The sequence below is a fragment of the Kogia breviceps genome, chromosome 12, assembly GCF_026419965.1.
Source record: "Kogia breviceps isolate mKogBre1 chromosome 12, mKogBre1 haplotype 1, whole genome shotgun sequence".
Lineage (NCBI taxonomy): Eukaryota > Metazoa > Chordata > Mammalia > Artiodactyla > Physeteridae > Kogia > Kogia breviceps.
The window spans coordinates 82,836,215-82,848,438 of record NC_081321.1 but is presented as its reverse complement, the minus strand read 5'-3'; the positions used below and the strand labels follow the sequence as shown (position 1 = coordinate 82,848,438).

The 12,224-nt window shown below is 41.9% G+C and overlaps 1 protein-coding gene across 2 annotated transcripts in view; it reads right to left on the bottom strand.

The window, feature by feature from the left end:
- NR1H4 (nuclear receptor subfamily 1 group H member 4) overlaps nt 1–11,478 on the bottom strand; it is a 75,490-nt gene extending 64,012 nt beyond the window's left edge. Inside the window, exon 1 of one of the 2 annotated variants that reach the window (XM_059081969.2) lies at nt 10,909–11,478. The gene's annotated coding sequence lies outside the window, so the exon portion shown is untranslated. The remainder of the gene's footprint in view (nt 1–10,908) is intronic. The other variant, XM_067008322.1, reaches the window with a different exon arrangement.
- Between the last annotated feature and the right edge of the window lie 746 nt (nt 11,479–12,224).

Below are 12,224 nucleotides of genomic sequence, written 5' to 3'. Positions count from 1 at the left end.
CCAACACCATGTTTTCCTGTTATTGTTCATTCTTTACCAACATTTTCTAAGGTATTCTCACCTTCTCACTCTCTGTGATAAACTATCGCATCTTGTATCACATTTTTAAAAAAAAAGTTTCTTGGGGAGTTTGATATGGTACCAAACCCCTATATATTTAGGCAGGAAGATTTATATCTTTATAACATTCAGTTTTGCCTTTCAGGGGCAAGGTATGTCTCCATTTATTCAAATGTATTTTTATAACTCTCAATTTTGTAGATTTTTTTTCCATTTATTTCCCAACTTCTCCATGGATGCATCCCCTGTCATTTATCTTCCCCCTCCTCATGTGGTCATTAATGATTTAACTTCATCTGTTGTCTTCTCCACTATATTGTAAACTCCTCGAAGGCAGGAATCATAGCTTACATTACTTTTTTACCCCCTATCACAGTTAGCAGTGTTATGCATACACAGAAATAATAGCTGTGATCTAGTACGGATTTCAAGGGGGATGAAGCATGGGACTTCCCTGGTGGTCCAGTGGTTAAGACTCCACATTTCCAATGCAGGAGGTGCAGGTTCAATCCCTGATCGCGGAATTAAGATCCCACGTGTCACATGGTGCGGCCAAAGAAAAATTTGGGGCCGGGGGGCAATGAAGCATGAGAAGATTAGAAAGGAGAGGGAAGTAATGGGAATTGGGGATTAGCAGAGGCAAACTATCTATATAGAATCAATTAACAACAAGGTCCTACTGTACAGCACAGGGAACTATATTCAATATCCTGTGACAAACCATAATGGAAAAGAATATGAAAAAGAATATGTGTGTGTGTGTGTGTGTGTGTGTGTGTGTAACTGAGTCACTTTGCTGTACAGAAGAAATTAACACAACATTGTAAATCAACTATACTTCAATAAAATTTTTTTTAAAAAAGGAACATTAGAATGGAGAACCAGTGCTGACCTTTCATAGCTTCACGTATGACCTGCAACTATTCACTTAACACCCTGCCCCCATATTATACCCTGAGCCTCAGCTGCATGTTTAAAAATCTAAATAATAGGACTGCTATAAAGATTAAAAGGTAACACTTCATAAGCGTTCGTATATATAGGGTGACATGTACTAAATTTTTACTGCATTGTTTCCAATAGTAAAAAGCTGGAAACATCATAAACGTCAATCAACAAGAGGTTGGGTACAATAAAGAAACAATATATGCATTACGCTGTAAGTATATTATTTTCGTTAAGTGCTATACAGCACTTAAAATGAATGAACTAAGTATTCATATGGATAAACTGAGAAACTTCATATTGAGCAAAAGAATCAGGTTGCAGAATAATACAGAGAGTTTGATAAAATGTATATAAATTTAAAGATATGCAAAACAATGCTACATATCACTACTGATACCCTAGTGCAACGGTCAGCAAACTATGATCCACAGGCCAAATCCAGCCCACCCAGGACCAAATTTGCCCTTTTGTTTACATATTGTCTATGGCTGTTTTCACACAGCAAAGGCAGAGTTAGGTAGTTGCAACACAGTCCACGTGGTCTGCAAAGCCTAAAATGTTCACTCTGTGGCCTTTATAGAAAAAGCTTGTGGGACTTCCCTGGTGGTCCAGTGGTAAAGAATCTGCCTTCCAATGCAGGGGACGGGGGTTCGGTCCCTGGCCAGGGAACTAAGATCCCACATGCCGCTTGGCAACTAAGCCCGCGCACCACAGCTACAGAGCCCACGCGCCCTGGAGTCTGTGTGCTACAACTAGAGAAAACCTACGCACCACAACTAGAGAGAAGCCCGCGCACCGCAACGAAAGATCCCGCATGCCTCAACCTAGATCCCGCGTGCAGCAACTAAATCCCGACACAGCCTAAAATAAATTAAATAAATAAATATTTTTTTTTTTTTTTTTTAAAAAGCTGGTGATCCCTGTCTAACCTATAGAGACATGCATGGAAGTGTTGAACCCACATTCAGAACAGTGGTCCAGAATGACTGGGCGGGTACACAGGGAATTTCCATAGCATCTGTAATGTTCTCCTTAAACTAGGGGGTAATTACAATGAAGCTGATGATATTACTCAGTTTTGCGTGTTGGAAGTATTTCATAATAAAAAAGATTGAATGAAATTCTATATGTGAAAATGTTCCTCATCTATAAAGATAGGCAAACTCCTACAGGGATTCTGTTTCTTCCATACTCTTACACACACACACACACACACACACACACATACACACACTCTTGAGGCTTTGGAGAGGAAGTAATTCCTTTCCATAAAATGTCTGGGGACTCATACTGTGGTCAGTGAGGTGCCGTTGGAAATTTTGAGTGGCACAATAAAATCTATGTTCAAGAAGATTGCTCTTACGAGAAGGCAGGATGAGGAGGGCAAGCAGTGAAAGAGGAGGAAGATTCAGGAAATTCTCATTCAGGAAGTGAGACGATTAGGTGCATAGCAGGGTGGTTTCTGTAGAGATGGAAAGGAAGAGACCTGAATACAGTACACAGAGAGGAGGAGGCAGGAGAGAAAGCAGGCTGATGATATGAAGTTTAAGCCTTGAGTATGGGTGGAAGCAGGGACAAAATGTTTATTTTACTTTATGTTTATTTGTCTATGGTGTAATGTAAGCCTTAACTTAAGACCTAGGATTAATTTCAGAAGTGGTAAGCACTGTTTGTTTTTAATGTGATAAGACACAGAGTGACTGGTAGCTTGGACTCCTACTCTCTGGTTATCAATTTGTACTTGTTTAGATACTGTGTGTCACAGGGAGTTCATGGTGTATGGAGTTCCTCTGATTTAGCACAAACCATTTGCGAGAGACCTTGGAAAGACCTTGCTCCAATTAAATAGCCTTGACTCTGATTTTGAAGAATCTCAGCTCTCAGAAGATGAAGATAAAAACCAGTTACTTGTGCTGGTACCCTATGAACTCTCCACACCCAAAGTCACCATTCTTGGCGACATTTTTCTCAGATGAACCCAGTTGTTGGTGGCAAAGCATACGTTTGGTGGATATCTATGTAGTCCATACATAAAGGGCAGGAAAAAAGTAAACTTTTTCTAGCCATCATAATTTCATGCCCAGGGGAAGCCCCGGATTCAGCCCAAGGCTGGAAAAGTGTTTCTAAGGGAAAAGAGAAAGGAGCTCTAGAACAAAAGGTTTTATCTTTCCAGGGATTTGGTCTTCCCAGAAGCAATCAAACTGAAGTATCGGGTTGGCCAAAGAGTTCATTTGGATTTTCTGTACGATGTCGTGAAATTTTTGGCCAACCCAATAATTCTTTACAGGGCAAAAATACAGATTTAAGAAAATAGATCCTTTCCGAAGTGCAGAGAGATTTAAAGGACAACGTGTGGCCAGTAGTGACCATGTCAGACATGATGTCCTCCAAACAATATGGTCATTGTGATCACATTATTCTGAGGGTGGCGCCCTATAGAAACTAGATGGCCTTTACTGCTATTATAGTAAACTTTACATTTTTTGTGGAGATAGATGAAAATAATATCTACCATTTTATGAGTGCTTACTATGTGGCAGCTTTCATGCTATGTTATCTCATCTAATCTATAATAAACTAAGCAGGTATTAATATACACACATTATAAATGAGAAAACTGAGGCTCAAAGAGATTAAGCAACTTTTCCAAGGTCACGCCACTAGTAAGAAGCAGAGTAGGGATGTAAACCCACCATCTAACTCTAAATTCATGCTTTCTCACACACAACGCTCCCACTGAGACTGTCACTAACTGCTCACCAATGCCTAGTGAGGGTGAATTGGCATTTCTGCAAGGTCATGTCTGCCTAAAGCATTTCAACATTAGCTGATCACATGCACAATTAAGTAAGACTCTCCTGGGTTTGCCTGTTATATTATTTTGTTTCTTTTCAAACTTCTTTTGCTGTTTCTGAAGTCTCCATTTAAAGGTATACTTCCTTCAGGTGACGTACAATAAAAATGCTTTTAACCCAACAGACCTCTGCAGCTTTTTGTGCTTCTGTGCTCTGGAGGTTACACAATGGGGCACAAAGAGTGGCTGACCTTTAGTTTTAACTAGATGTAAAAGAAGCACTTGCAGTAGAGGCCCCCAGGGCCATGAACCTGAAAGTAAGGGCTCCTTACATGTTGTACCCTAGGCAACTCATTTGTCTCACTCAAGTCCCCTTTGCTTCTCAGCCTTCCTGACTAGCACTAGCAGTCAAGACTCCAGCAAGACTTTCATAGCACTGGGCACCTCTTTGAGTGTGTGTCCGGTTGTAATTCTCCCTTTGTCTTTTTGGTGATTTGGCTGTCTGTCTCCGCGTTGGACCATCAGCTCCAGGAGAGCTCACTCTGGATCTCCATTTCCTAGCCCACTGCCAAGTCATATTAGATACAGAGTTAATACTTATTGATCGAATGAATAAATGGATGAATGAATAACTAAATACATAAATGAATGAATGAATGAATGGATAATATACTTTACTAGATACCCATTTTTAGAATCAGTCTTGTTTAGCCATAGGATCAATAGTAAATAGAGATGTAGAAGGACAGCACACATAAGAGCTGAAGAAGGACTTTTTTTTTTTTTTTTTTTTTTGTGGTACACGGGCCTCTCACTGTTGTGGCCTCTCCCATTGCGGAGCACAGGCTCCGGACGCGCAGGCTCAGCAGCCATGGCTCATGGGTCCAGCCGCTCCGCGGCATGTGGGATCTTCCCGGACCGGGGCACGAACCCGTGTCCCCAGCATCGGCAGGTGGACTCTCAACCACTGCGCCACCAGGGAAGCCCTATTATTTTTCTTAATCACACAAAAAACCTGACAACTAAGGCTGCTTCCCCACAGTGTAGCCCTAATTAGTGAACTGAATTTATTCTTGTTGGAAATCTCTTAAGCAGTGAGCCCCGTACATTTTATAAGTGAATTGACCACCCAGGAAATAGTTTTAACAATCCTCCCAAATCTCCTTTTGTTAATTTCTCTTCCTTGAGAACTACCAGGAATAGTTTTTTTTATCTTCTTAACATTCACTCTTCACAGTCAGGAAAGTTTTTCCCCATTATCTGCTGTAGTCAAAATGGTCAAGAATTTGGAAGAAGTTATACTTTCTCCATGACTGACCTGTCATCTTTTTTCAAATAATTCATTAGATCTTCTGAAATTTTATGACTGTTATTTACATAAATTATTTGTTATTTGCAAAAGCAGCCACCACAACTTCTTCCATTCCACGTGCCCTTTTGCAATGAGAGTTTGCCACTACCCATAGATAGGTGAAGGCTATTTCCCCAGCCCTTGAACTGGTCTGGTGACTTCCTTGACCACTGGTCAAGGAAGAATGGTGGAAGTGATGTTGTGAGACTTCTGAGCTAAGCCTTAAGAGGCCTTGCAGCTTCTGTTCTCTCAGTCTAGGAATGCTGCCCTGAGACTGTCACACTACAATGACAGTCTCAGGGCAGCATTTTTTTTTTTTTTAAACTTCAAACTCATCCATGAGATATTTATTAAAATAACACAGTTAGGGAAAAAAAAATCAATACAACTAGATGTCCCAGATATAAAACCTAATGAAGAGAGAAGTCAGCTACCCAAACTGTCCCAGTTGACAGCCACACCAAGACTCCAGACATGAGTGAGTCCACCTTGGACCTTCTGTTCTATTTGATCGTCCATCAGAAAGAGTCCCATGAGTGAGCCCAGGCAAAACCAGCAGAGGAATTGATCTGCTGACTCACAGAAATATGAGAATTAATGAATCATTACTCTTTTAACTCACTAAGCTTTGCGGTAGCTGTTACAAAGAAATAAATAATTGCTACAGAAATTGGCACTTAGAAGGGGGATGCTGTTTAAAAAAATTTTTTTAAAGGAGGCTAAAACATATGGCTTTGGCTTGGGGGTTGGGAGGTGGGCAGAGCCTGGAAGGGCAGTGAGGACACTGATAGTGAAAATTGGAAGAGTAGTGAGGAAATCACTCTAGGAAGCTGGAAAAGGAATGGGTCATATTTTGCAGTCACAAAACAATTGGCAAAACTGTCCAACATGTGGTAACTTGGAAGATACAAAATTTCCTAATGAACCTGTGGGTTTTTGTTCGTTTGTTTGTTTCTCTCTGGTTTGGTTTGGTTTCCGGAATGGCAGAGCCTCTTTCCGACTGAACTCCTGGTAACTCTGTGGCTCAGTTTGAGATTAAGGAGATTTCCAAGTAGTATGGTGAATGTGTCAGGTGGTATTTTTAGCTGTTCATGATACTCTAAAGAAGAGAAAGATGGATTTTGGAAGGAGCTGTTCATTTTGAAAGCAGAATTTGGAGTAAATATGAAAGGTCCAGGATGTGCTGGGTCAAAAAATAAGACTGTTTTGCATTTTTGGTGTCACCATCTGGCATAAGAGTCTTGAAGTAAGAAGTGACTCCATGGTAAATATCAAATCATGGGTGCGGCTGTAAGATCCTTTGCTAAGAGCTCACAAAAAGTAAGGAGGTACCTAGGAGACCCTCTCATCCAGGTAAAAGAACTTCTAAGAATGTCGGGGCATTATCTCACAGCATTATTTCGCAGTAGTTTAACACGTCCAAAGTAGAAAGTCTGTCTCAAACAAACAAACAAAAATTATGGATATAAGTTTCCAGGCATGGAGTGAGTCCCAGAAGGACTCCTAAGAAATCCACAAGTATTTCAGCAAATTGCTTTAGTGAGAGCAATGCCACCTCAAACTAAAAGCTGACGTTGCAATCCCTCTCATAAGTAAGGAAAGTCTATTTTCCCACCCTTGAACGAGCTGTTATGATGTCTTGCCTTGACCAATAGAATTGTTCTACTTCTGAAGGTAAACCTCAAGAGAACCTTGTGACTTCTGCTTTCACCCTCTTGGAATGATGTCTTGAGACCATCATGCCAGGAAGAAGCCAGGAATGAAGTACTCTTGGAGAAAGAGACTGGGCCGTTCCCATTAGCGCCATTGACAGCCAGCATCAAGGCCCCAGTCATGAGAGTGAGACCTACTTGACCCTCTATTTGGTATCAGTTATGTGACTGAGTCCAGGAAAAACCAGTAAAGAGCCACCTAGCCAACCCACAGAATTATAAGAAATAATAAATCATTATATTTTAAGCCATTAAGTTTTGGGGTGGCTTGTTACATCTTACTAGATAACTGATACCATCTCCCAAAATGAACAGTATGGCATGTGGTCTTTTGTCCTATTGGGTCTCAAAAAGAGAGCACTTGCTTAAAAATACTATATTTACTCTTTAAAAAATGGCATTTCAATGTCAATTTCGAATATCAATGCCAAGTAAATTCATTCACTCACCTATTTATTCAGTCAATATACATTTATTGACTCTGTCAGGTACTGGACAGATAAAGGCAAAAAAAAAAAAATCATGATCCTTCAAGAAGCTTAGTAGAAAAGTCAGGTAAGGGCAACCCGATTAAAATGGTATGGGAAGTGAGAGAGTGGCATTAACATATATACACTACCAAATGTAAAATAGAGAGTTAGTGGGAAGCAGCTGCAAAGCACAGGGAGATCAGCTCGGTGCTTTGTGACCACCTAGAGGGGGTGGGATAGGGAGGGTGGCAGGGAGGGAGATGCAAGAGGGAGGGGATATGGGGATATAAGTATACGTATAGCTGATTCACTTTGGCAGAAACTAACACAATAATGTAAAGCAATTATACTCCAGAAAAGATGTTTAAAACAAATGGTATGGGGGGCTTCCCTGGTGATGCAGTGGTCGAGAATCCGCCTGCTGATGCAGGGGACACGGGTTCGTGCCCCGGTCCGGGAGGATCCCACATGCCGCGGAGCAGCTGGGCCTGTGAGCCATGGCCACTGGGTCTGTGCGTCCGGAGCCTGAGCTCCGCAACGGGAGAGGCCACAACAGTGAGAGGCCCGTGTACCGCAACAACAACAACAAAAAAAAAAACAAAACATGGTATGGGGATTGCTACGATAGAGGTAAGCACAAGTCCCTTCAGGAGCATGAACCAGGGCATTCATTCATTGAACATGCATTAATTCTTCACTATGTATCAGGCTTTGATCTAGGTCTTGGAAATGGAGTGATGGATGAGACAGAAAAAAAAAAGAACCTGTCTTCATGGGGATTACGTTCTAATGAGAGAGATGGATAATTTGCAAGTAAACACGTAATATGACTTCCAGTGGTGCTAATAAGAAAATAAAGGAGATAAGGGATAAAGTGATGTGGCTGGACACTCTTCCAGAGAGGGTGATCCTAGAAGAGCTCTCTAAAGAGTGGACGTTTGACCGGAGATGTGGAGGAGAAGGAGGAGCGAGGCATACAAGGGGAAAATAGGTCCAGGCAGAGTGGTCAGCAAGTGCTAAGGGCCTGGGCTTGGGGCACGGGAGAAACAGCCAAAGCCCAATGAGGCTAGAGCTGAGCAAGCAAAGAGGCAGCACAGGAGATGAGATATGAGAGTAAGCGGCCCTCTAGGGCCTGTCAACTATGGCAAGGAGTTCTGGTGTGTTCTCAATGGGAATCACTGGTGGGTGTTAAGCATGGATGTGACTAGGAGAATAAGGGAAGTCTTCCTGAGGGTGGAGGGCTGGTTCTTGAATTTAATCTCAAAGGAGTAGGCATTACACTAAGCAAAGGGCATGCAGTGGGGATGGTTATAGGAGGAAAATAACGTGCTGTGTTCTGAGCGACCATACATTGTCCTCTGGGCTGTAGTGAGTGGATTCAGCTCAAATCAGTGGAGGAAGGGTGGCCTATTCAAGAAACAATGTCAAGAAACATGACTATTCCTTTGGGGGAAAAACATTAAAGGGTCCTATCTTGTATCATTCTTGAAAAATAAGTCTCAAGTGGATCAAAGATTTTTAAAATGATAAAAATTATTGGGAGAAAATATAGGAAACCACCTTTATGATCTCTATGAATTTAGAGATTGAGAAAGACTCATTAAACAAGAAACAAATAGGAAAAGGATCAATTTGACTACACAGAAATCAAGACGTCATAAACAAAACTAAATATATGAAACAAACTGGGAGAAAATGTTTACAACATAAATAACAGCCAAAAATTAGTACAAACAATATATAAATAACTCCTATAAATAAAAGCAGAAAAGATAAACAATCCAAGGGAGAAACTAGCAAAGGCTATAAAGAGGAAATTCACCAAAAGGGAAATACAAGCAGCCGATCACAACAACCAGGGAGGGTTCACCAAGTCTAGAAGATGCTGATAACTGAAGTCTCCAATCAGCTCTCCTAGACTGACCTTTGGGTTAGTGCTGAAAACTCTCCACTCCCTTTGCTCCCGGTATAGTTATTAGACAATACCCTAAGAGCTTTCAGGAATCTTCACAATTGTGCTGGGTCTTAACAAATCGCCCCTGTCAAGCTGAGACAGCTGTGAACTGGTTCACCTGCTCTCCCATCATTCTAGATTTCAAGTTCTCCTAGCCTCCAACCATATTGGGGTAGCAAGGAGAAGACTTTGCAGTCAGAAAGACCTGCCCTCATATTCAGGTCCTGCTACTTCCTAACTGTGTGACCGCAGACAGGTTACTTGTTCTCTTTGAGCCTCAGTTTCCTCATCTGTAAAATGAGTATAAGAACTTTCATTCAGGGTTATTGTGAGAAGGAAACAGGCAATTTAGGCAAAGCCTGTGACATGTTGGTACACACTCTTGCACATACACAGTTCTTTTCTTTTCCTTCCAAGCACAACTACTGAGTATTCCATGAACATGTGGCCAGATTTTGGTGGTGTGGAAATAAGAGGAAGGACAGGGATTACATTACTTTCCTTCTCCAGCTCAGGGGAGAGGGCAGAGGTGTGTGGTGGAAAACAATGCCGCAAATCGTGACGAAGGGTCTCAGGGCAGGAGAGTCTGGCCAGTACTTTATCAGCTAACTCGGAGTTGCATCAGCCACATTGCAACATTCTCAGCAAAACAGATAAGTTCACGGTGCAAATGGCACAGGTCCACCATTCGGAGGGTGGGGGAGATAAAGACATCTATCATTTTATAAAATCACAGCTAAAAACCCAGCGTTGGCTTTCTCTATCTCTCTTGTCGATACCACTGAGTGGTTCTAAGGCAGCATCGGTGGCATCATCAGATTTCTTTAAAGCTCAGGTGAGTTTCTCAGACAAAAAATCCAGCATGAGTCATTTGCATCCCCTTCCCCAGCCCCTCCCTTCTAAATAAAACTCAGTTAAGAGAAATGACCCAGGCTTCCCTAATAGTTGTCTACTTCCTTGGCAGTAAGCAAAGAGATGCCTTATCTGAGTCTGACATTCAGACCTTGGACAATTTTAACAATAAAGTTCTTCCTAACGTTTTCCATCTTATTTTAATATTTCCATCTGATACTAATATAAGAAATGGAAAACAAGAGAAACATTTACAGTAGAAGTCAAAAGAGAAAGCTTTTTAAACCTACTCTTCTCCTAGGAAAAAAATTTCATTTCAATCAAGCATAGCTCAAATGTCATCCTAGTCCTAGATCTGAAGTCATCTGCCGTCAGTAATATTTCCCAACTCACATCAGGATTTGATAAAGCACAACACGCTAAACAGGTGAAATTGCCTATGGAATCAGAACAGAGACATTTCCGAAATTTATGGTCTCCAGTGATTCTCCTGGGAAACCACAGTGTTAAAAAGACATTCCTAAGTAATTTTTCAATAAGGAAACCAACTTATTTTTCAGTTAATTTTGACCCATTAACTTCTGCTTCTTTGTTTTCAAGAGTTTCTCTTACTTTTAAAAGAATTTTCAGGATTTACATCAAAGTCTACCAACTTAGAATTCATTCATCGACCAAACTTCCTGATGCTAAAGAGAAACTTCCAATGACAACTGCTCCTCTGCTGCCTTGAGATGGATACCGCACTCCCAGAGGAATTAGATACTCACTCGGATTGTCTTACGTTGGCGATGAACTTTCAAAGCCCTGGGAGGATTCTGAGTCCAGTCTTCCTCTCCCAAACCCAGTGATTTTGCTACAAATGCTCAGAATCTGATTTTGCATTGGGGCGAGTCCAGGAGACAGTGGGGTGAGGAGGAGGGAGTTCCAGCAGGAGCTGTGGCCGATCACAGGCGGCCTTCCCACCCAGCCGCCGCATCTCTGCCTTGGCTCTGTTCCTCATGGACAGAGATTAGTCATTAACAATCTTTCCCCTGCTAAATGATATAAACATAGAAAGGAACCTTGGGACAGCCTCGAGATTCCCAGGACGATCTCCCAGAGCCCCTGGGTAGGGACTGTGACAAAGCAGGGGAGCCCTGAAGCTTGCCTTTTAAAACACTTCTCCGTAGGCTGCTTTTTAGGGTCCTGAGTACCCCGATTTCTGCACACATCATCTAAAACTGAAGCGTCATCTTCCCTCCCTCTCTCCAATTGCTTTTAATAGCTCCACCACCTCTCAGGGACTGCAGTTAGCAACTCTGAGCCTTCTTGACCCTTCCCTCTCCCGGGCTTTCTATAACAAGTAATAACAGATTCGTGTGGATTCTATCTTTGGACTGTCTCTTATTTCCAATCCACTGTGTTCCTCTGCTAATTTGGGCCTACTGCAGCTTCCCTTCTAAAGAACACTGTTGGTTGGCCCTATAGCTCATCTCTCCTTTTCGTTTTCTGTTTTCCAAACTGCACAGCAGTGTAAAGCTTAAGGCTCTGATCAGATACCTACCCATTTGTTGCAACCTTGGGAAAGACACTCAGCCTCTCTGAGTCTTGGTTTCTTTGTCTATAAGATGGGAATAGTGTAACTATCTTACGTGCTGTGGTGAAAATTACATGCATAGTTTAAAATACATAACATGTTTAGAAAAGTGCCATACAGTGGGCACCCAATAAATTTTAGGCACTATTGTTTATCAGTTGAACAAATACTGGTTATCTACACACTAGGTACCCAGCACCTTGGTAGACGGTCTCCTAATCAAAAATCTCCAGTGGATTCCCGTGGTCTAAAAAATATACTCTAAATGCTATGGCCTGACGTATAGAGCCCCCTCCACCCCGATAGCCCTAGTCTATCTATCTAGCATTTTCTCACATCCTGTCTCTTCAGAGACCCCAACCTCTTGCCCACCTATGCCAAGCTCTCCTCCCTCCATGCCTTTGCATATGCTCTCCCCTTTACCTGAATAGCCTTCCTTTCATACCCACAGACCCATCTCAAATGCTGAGTCCCCCCTGAAGCCAACCCTGTTTCTCATCTGCCCCT